General features: G+C 43.0%; 1 long non-coding RNA gene across 8 annotated transcripts in view; it reads right to left on the bottom strand.

Annotated features, from left to right (window-relative positions):
* The window catches only part of LOC110260952 (uncharacterized), a 255,028-nt gene that overhangs the window by 212,907 nt on the left and 36,121 nt on the right, over positions 1-6,000 (bottom strand). For all 8 annotated transcript variants that reach the window (XR_014805882.1, XR_014805881.1, XR_014805885.1 and 5 more), the window contains 2 exons: positions 4,487-4,601; positions 3,342-3,434 (listed from right to left, as the gene is read on the bottom strand). This is a non-coding gene — a long non-coding RNA (uncharacterized LOC110260952). The remainder of the gene's footprint in view (positions 1-3,341; positions 3,435-4,486; positions 4,602-6,000) is intronic.

Raw genomic sequence — 6,000 nt, forward strand, 5'->3', positions numbered from 1 at the left:
AGATTGTCATGATGATTCAATGCTGTGCCTATGTTAAAAACCCCTGAATGGTGTCAGCCTTAAATGGGTGAATTTTGTAATATGTGAAATGTATCTCAATAAAGCTGTTCTATTAAAAATCTCGGCAATGTACTTCATTAACTGTTTCAGATTCTAACATTTTTAAACACCCTTTTCAGATGAGACATGAAACATGTTTAAAAACATTTAGATGATCTATAAGGGCATAATTAAGAAAAATTAAAATCACCAGAGATTTAAAAATCTACAATAAAATGACACCTGCTCATAGTAGAAATTTGGCAAAAAGAGAAGGGTGTAAAATGACAATTAAGGATTTTTTCCATCTGAAACTCCAAGTCCCTTCTCTCCAGTGAAAATAGGTTTCATCAAATCCATATGTAGGCCTCTAAAACCCTTCTGTGCCCATAAGTGTGCAAGGCATATAAATACGCATATAACTGTGTATATGTGTGTGTGTATAATTCTACAACACATGCTATTAAGATTCTTGAAAGTGAATTTGACTTTTGAACGTGAGCAATTTATCCTGGAAGTGCTCCCACATCAACACTTCTGGACCTAGTTTATCGCTGTAATGGCTGCATAATATTCCACAAAGTATTGGCTATTCTTTCCTTGTTTGTATCTCCCATGTTTGGCTTTTGCTGACACTGCTGTCTCCACCACTGAGTAGGGGAGGACCTCCTGGGGGTGGGGGGCAGTCTCTAGGTCAGATACAAACAGGGCATGAGAGGCCTGTTAACCCATGTCCTTCGCAAACGTTTGGTTTGTCTTGACTGAAAGAGTTGACTCATACCCACGGTACAAAATCTGAAAGCAAAACAGGGTACGATTCCACTCCTGGAAGGAAACTAAAACACTAACTTGAAAAGACACATGTGCCCCCCACCATGCAGCATTATTTAAAAGAGCCAAGACATGGAAACAACCTAAGTGTCCATGGATAAATGAATGGGTAATGGACAACTTACTCCATTGGTAGGAACGGACAATGGAATATTAATCAGCTACGAAAAGAAGAAAGTACTACCATCTGCAACAACATGGAATAAGACAGACAGAGAAATACAAATACTGCATGATCTCACCTACATGTGGAATCGAAAAAAAACCCCAGGAGTTCCCGCTGTGGCTCAGTGGTAACAAGCCCAGACTAGTATCCATGAGGATGAGGGTTTGATCCCTGGCCTCGCTCATTGGGTTAAGGATCTGGCGTTGCTGTGGCTGTAGTGTAGGCTGGTGGCTGCAGCTGCGATTCCACCCCAAGAACTCCTGGCCTGGGAACTTCCATATGCTGCAGGTGCAGCCCTAAAAAGATAAATAAATAAATACATACATACATAAATACCTAAATAAACAAATCTCCCCAAACAAAGCTCACAGATACAGAGAACAAATTGTCGGTTTCCAGGGGGGTTGGGGGATGGGCGAAATGGGTGAAGGGGGTCAAATTTATAAGCTTCCAGCTATAAGATAAATAAGTCCTGAGAAAGCAATGTATGGCATGGTGACAACAGTTAATAATATAGTTAATAATGCTCTAGTACATATTTGGAAGTTGCTCAGAGAATGAATCTTAGAAGTTCTCATCACAAGAAAACAATTCTGTAACTTTGACGACGGAAGTTAACTATACTTCTTGTGCTCATTTTGCAATATGTACATATATCGAATCATCATATTATACACCTGAAACGAATATAATGTTATATTTCAGTTATATCTCAATTTAAAAAACACAGCAGGGCGTACAGTGAAATGCACATCTCTTGTGCCCCTAGTCACCCAGTACTGATCTCAAGGCCAAACGTCACTGCTAAGTTTTGGTCCCATTGTGAACCTTCCCAAAACACTATTTTACTTTTTAAATTTTCTTTGTTTTTGCTTTTTAGGGCTGCACCCGCAGCATATGGAGTTTACCAGGCTAGGGGTCAAATTGGGGCCACAACTGCTGGCCTACACTACCACCACAGCAACTTCAGATCCGAGCCACGTCTGCAACCTACACCACAGTTCACGGCAACGCCGGATCCTCTACCTACTGAGCGAGACCAGGGATCGAACCCGCAACCTCATGGTTCCTAGTGGGATTCGTTTCCACTGTGCCATGATGAGAACTCCCCAAAACAGTATTTTAAATCGTAGAGGATGCCTTTTAAAGAGGACCTTTCAAGATGCCAGTACAAATGGGTACCTCAGTTCTTAGAGGTCAAAATAGAGCATTTTGTCTTGGTGAACGTTAAATAGCTTATACAAGTGAAACAGATAATAGCTCCCTTGTCCCCAAATGAGGTGGTGAGGCAAATAGCATTTTGGAATTCTCTAAAGAACTCTCTAATTGGGGTGATAATACTGGGGAGGAAAGATTTAACTATAAAACACAAGCACACACACACATACACACGGCATGGTCAAGTAGAAAGTTGCTAGAATTTTGAGTCAGACTGGCTAGATTTGAATCTCAGCTCCCCTGGTTATGGACCATGAACCTGATTAGGAAATCTCGCCGAATATCAGCTTCCTAGGCTGCAATATTGCTTACCTTGCAATTTTGCAGGGAGCAGAGGCAGAACTGGGACGAGACAACTGAAACACTCACATGGGGAGCAAAATTTAAGGAGGCGCCCCAAACCTCAGCCACTGAGATAAGTCATATTTTAATGCAATATTTCAAGAAATCAAACTAGTAAATGATAGCCTTCGGACGGGCCCCTGTGTCTGCAAATACGGTTTCATTGCAGTTAGAGCTGATGCCTGTTGTCACACCTCTAGTTCAGTGTCTGACACGTAGAAATAGGTGACTTTCAGGTGCATCAAGGAAGCGGGGTTAAGGGGTGTTCCTTGGATCAGAGAATCCTTAATTTACAGCATTGTCTGTGACTCTCAAGCCACCCCCCCCCACTCACTCCCATTGCTCACAATGGAAATGGGGCTCCCTCCTCCAGCCATTTATCAGAGTGGCAGATTAAAATTATGTGACAGGAAGTTTTCTGTTCATATTGTAATATAACCGAATCACCAGTTCTCTATTGATAATTCATTATGTGACGCCGCTCTCTCGCTGAAGCTCTGAAATGCTTTTTGCCATAATGATTTTAAACCCCACTTCTATAATGGCCTCCTGACAGCGTCGATCAGGCCCCTTTCCGTGTACAATAATATTATTCTGCAATCTGTCTTGGGAGAATGCTTAAAAGCTTTCTCTCATTTTCTCCATTTAACTCATGTATTATCCGAGTTTTTACATTAAATGGTCATTCTTAATATCCCAGGACACGTCACCTCTTTTCTGGAGAGGACAGTGATACAGTACTTACCCGATTCCAGAATCCATACTAATCAAATCACGCTTCCCCACTTCAGCCGAGAGCAGTTCGTTCGGTGGAACGGCATTTAATCTGGAGAAGGAACTTATGGAAGAGAACAAAAACAATTTAAGCTCCAGTTGGTTAAATGCGAACGTGATTGATGCGATTTGTTGTATAAAAAGGAATTAGCAGATATTGAAGTCAAGTTGTGGAATGAAGGTCAAAAATGCCCAGGTTTATTGTCCGCGGACCACCGACAGCCCGCCTTTCTTAAAAAGCCTAAACTGGATATATTGTGGATAAACATCGGAGTTTTGATACGAAAGGAGAAGAAAGGCTCCAGCTAGGGCTTTAAATCTACCCTATGATCTAGTAATTTAAAAACACTGAAATCCATCCTTAAAATCCCGAGACTTGACTCCAGGACTCGTTCTACTTTGCTTAATCTGGGCTTCCCAGCCCTGCCTTGAGCAAGAAGCTAGAAAGCCGACTTTCAGCACCTATTTTTTAAGGAAGAAAGAATGTCTGATCATCCACTCACCTTCCCTGTAGGATTCAAACACAAAACGGAAAAGTCGAAGCCCAAATTCCTTTAAGGTATAAAAGGACCGCACTGACTTTTTGCCTTGAGGCCCCCGGGGCCGAGAGTATTTTGATTTTAAGCGCCAGAGACCTCCAGTCCTACAGGCTGATTTCTTTCTCATGCACATAGAAAGTTCCATCTCACTAATGGATTGGGGGCAGGACACGGGAGGTGTCTGGAGGCCAGTAATGGGAAAGATGTTCATTTCAATCCGAGAGTGGATGGGGGTTGAGAAGAGGTCGGTGAGCAAAGACAGGGGGCCATGAATCATCCATCCTTTGGACATGGGCACTATCGCTGAGGAGAATGGATGAACTTGACCGACTTACCCAGAATCTGCATGGTGGGGACCCCAAGCACTGGAGCCAAAAAACCTAGGTTTGAATTCTGTCTCTGTTGCATTAGAGCTGTGTGACTTTGGGCAAGTCCCCTGACCTCTCTGAACCTCAGTTTCCTGATCTGTATCATGGAAATGACAATATCTACCTTGAAGGGTTGCAGGGAAGCTAACACATATACCCACAGTGTATCTTACATATCGTCTGTGCTCACCAAAGGGGCAGGTCCATACCATTCCATGTGGCCAGTGTCCCTAGAATGTCTTCCTGTGGCCAACTGTAACCTGATGGATGGCATCAGCCGAAATTTTCCAACAGCTCATTGGCTTGTCAATTGACTTGTTTATTCTGTGGGAAAACAACAGAATGAAAATTACGAGAAGACTTGGTGTCACGGAATTTGTCTTGCACTTTAAACATTAATCTTTAAAAACTCCATTTTGCCATGTCTGGCTGCCAGGGTGTCCTTGGCAGAGACCTCGGTTAGAGAGAGATGCTTTGCCATCTCCTTTATCCAAAGGTATTTATTTTATTTTATGCTTGCATTCTGGCCCACGGAGCCTCTAGGCTGGCATCATGTTGGATGATAAATCCATTTGTTTGGGCAACTTCAGGAGGGAAATTTGCCCAGAAAACTGGCTGGAGCTGGCTTTGCAAAAAGCCAAATTAGGTCTCTAGCAGGCTGGGGTCCCTTCCAAATGAGATCCCAGTGGGCAGGGAGCGTAGAGTTCTGTACGGTGTGCAGCCTACGCCGAGAGCCCCCAAACCGCATTAAACAAAGGAGACCCAGCCATTGGCAGTCACATCGATTGGCAGATATCAGATTGCATTCCTTTGTCTGCAGCCCGGCTTATTTTCATACCCCGGTCCAACCTTTGTAAAGGAACAAGCTTAAAGGCTGACAAATTTCCCCCTCCATAAGAAATTGCTCGTGCAATTTGTCTTTTTAGCTGAGCTTCTGTGGGCCCGTGTAGCATAAAAAAAAAAAAATGTTGTCCTTGTCACCTGCCATTTTTCCAGCCAGCCTGACACCCCCGGGCTTCCCAACAGCTCTCTCCAGCAGGAGCTGTCTCTGAGCTCTTAGTACCACCAGATAATTGAGGTTGTCACATCTCTTGTTCATTGTTTTTTCCAGCCCTGGAAAAATGCAAATATTTCATTGTAGTCATTAATTTTCCCATCCTTTTCTTCAAGCATCTCGTCGGTGTGATCTGATGAAAAGGGCTGAAGGCATGATTGCAAACACAGTGGCACCGGGCTCCGGCCCAGGGTGGGAGAATCTCATCAGATCAAGTCTCAGGGAGGTCATCAATCACGCCCGCTGACAACCACTTTGCCTTCGTTTGTTACAGATGTGAACATGCTTAATTATTTGTAGTGTAATTAGTTCATGAAATGTCAGGAAATGTCAAACTGTGTTCACAGCACAGATTTTTTTTTTTTTTTTTTTTTTTTTTTTTTTTTTTTTTTTTTGCCACAAAGAGCGGCGAAGAGCAAGTGTCAGTGGAAAATGAGAAGAACGGATGGAAAGGGCTGTGTCTGCAGGCAAATGAGGGAATGGCTTGGGGGACACAGGAGGGACACAAATATTAAGATTAGGCATTTTGGAGAAGTCGACTTTCCAAAAAAAAAAAAGTATCCAGGTACGCATCAGACAAGTGGGATGTGACAAGGCAGATATTCCGCCAAGTTCCTATCAGGGGAGTCTGGGTTGGAGATTCTTTTCACCTTGAGTTTGAAAGCAGTG

This window comes from Sus scrofa, chromosome 6, assembly GCF_054392235.1.
Source record: "Sus scrofa isolate SSC_HxYL_T2T_F1_AM1 chromosome 6, Sscrofa_HxYL_maternal_Yorkshire_Landrace_v2.0, whole genome shotgun sequence".
Classification (NCBI taxonomy): Eukaryota; Metazoa; Chordata; class Mammalia; order Artiodactyla; family Suidae; genus Sus; species Sus scrofa.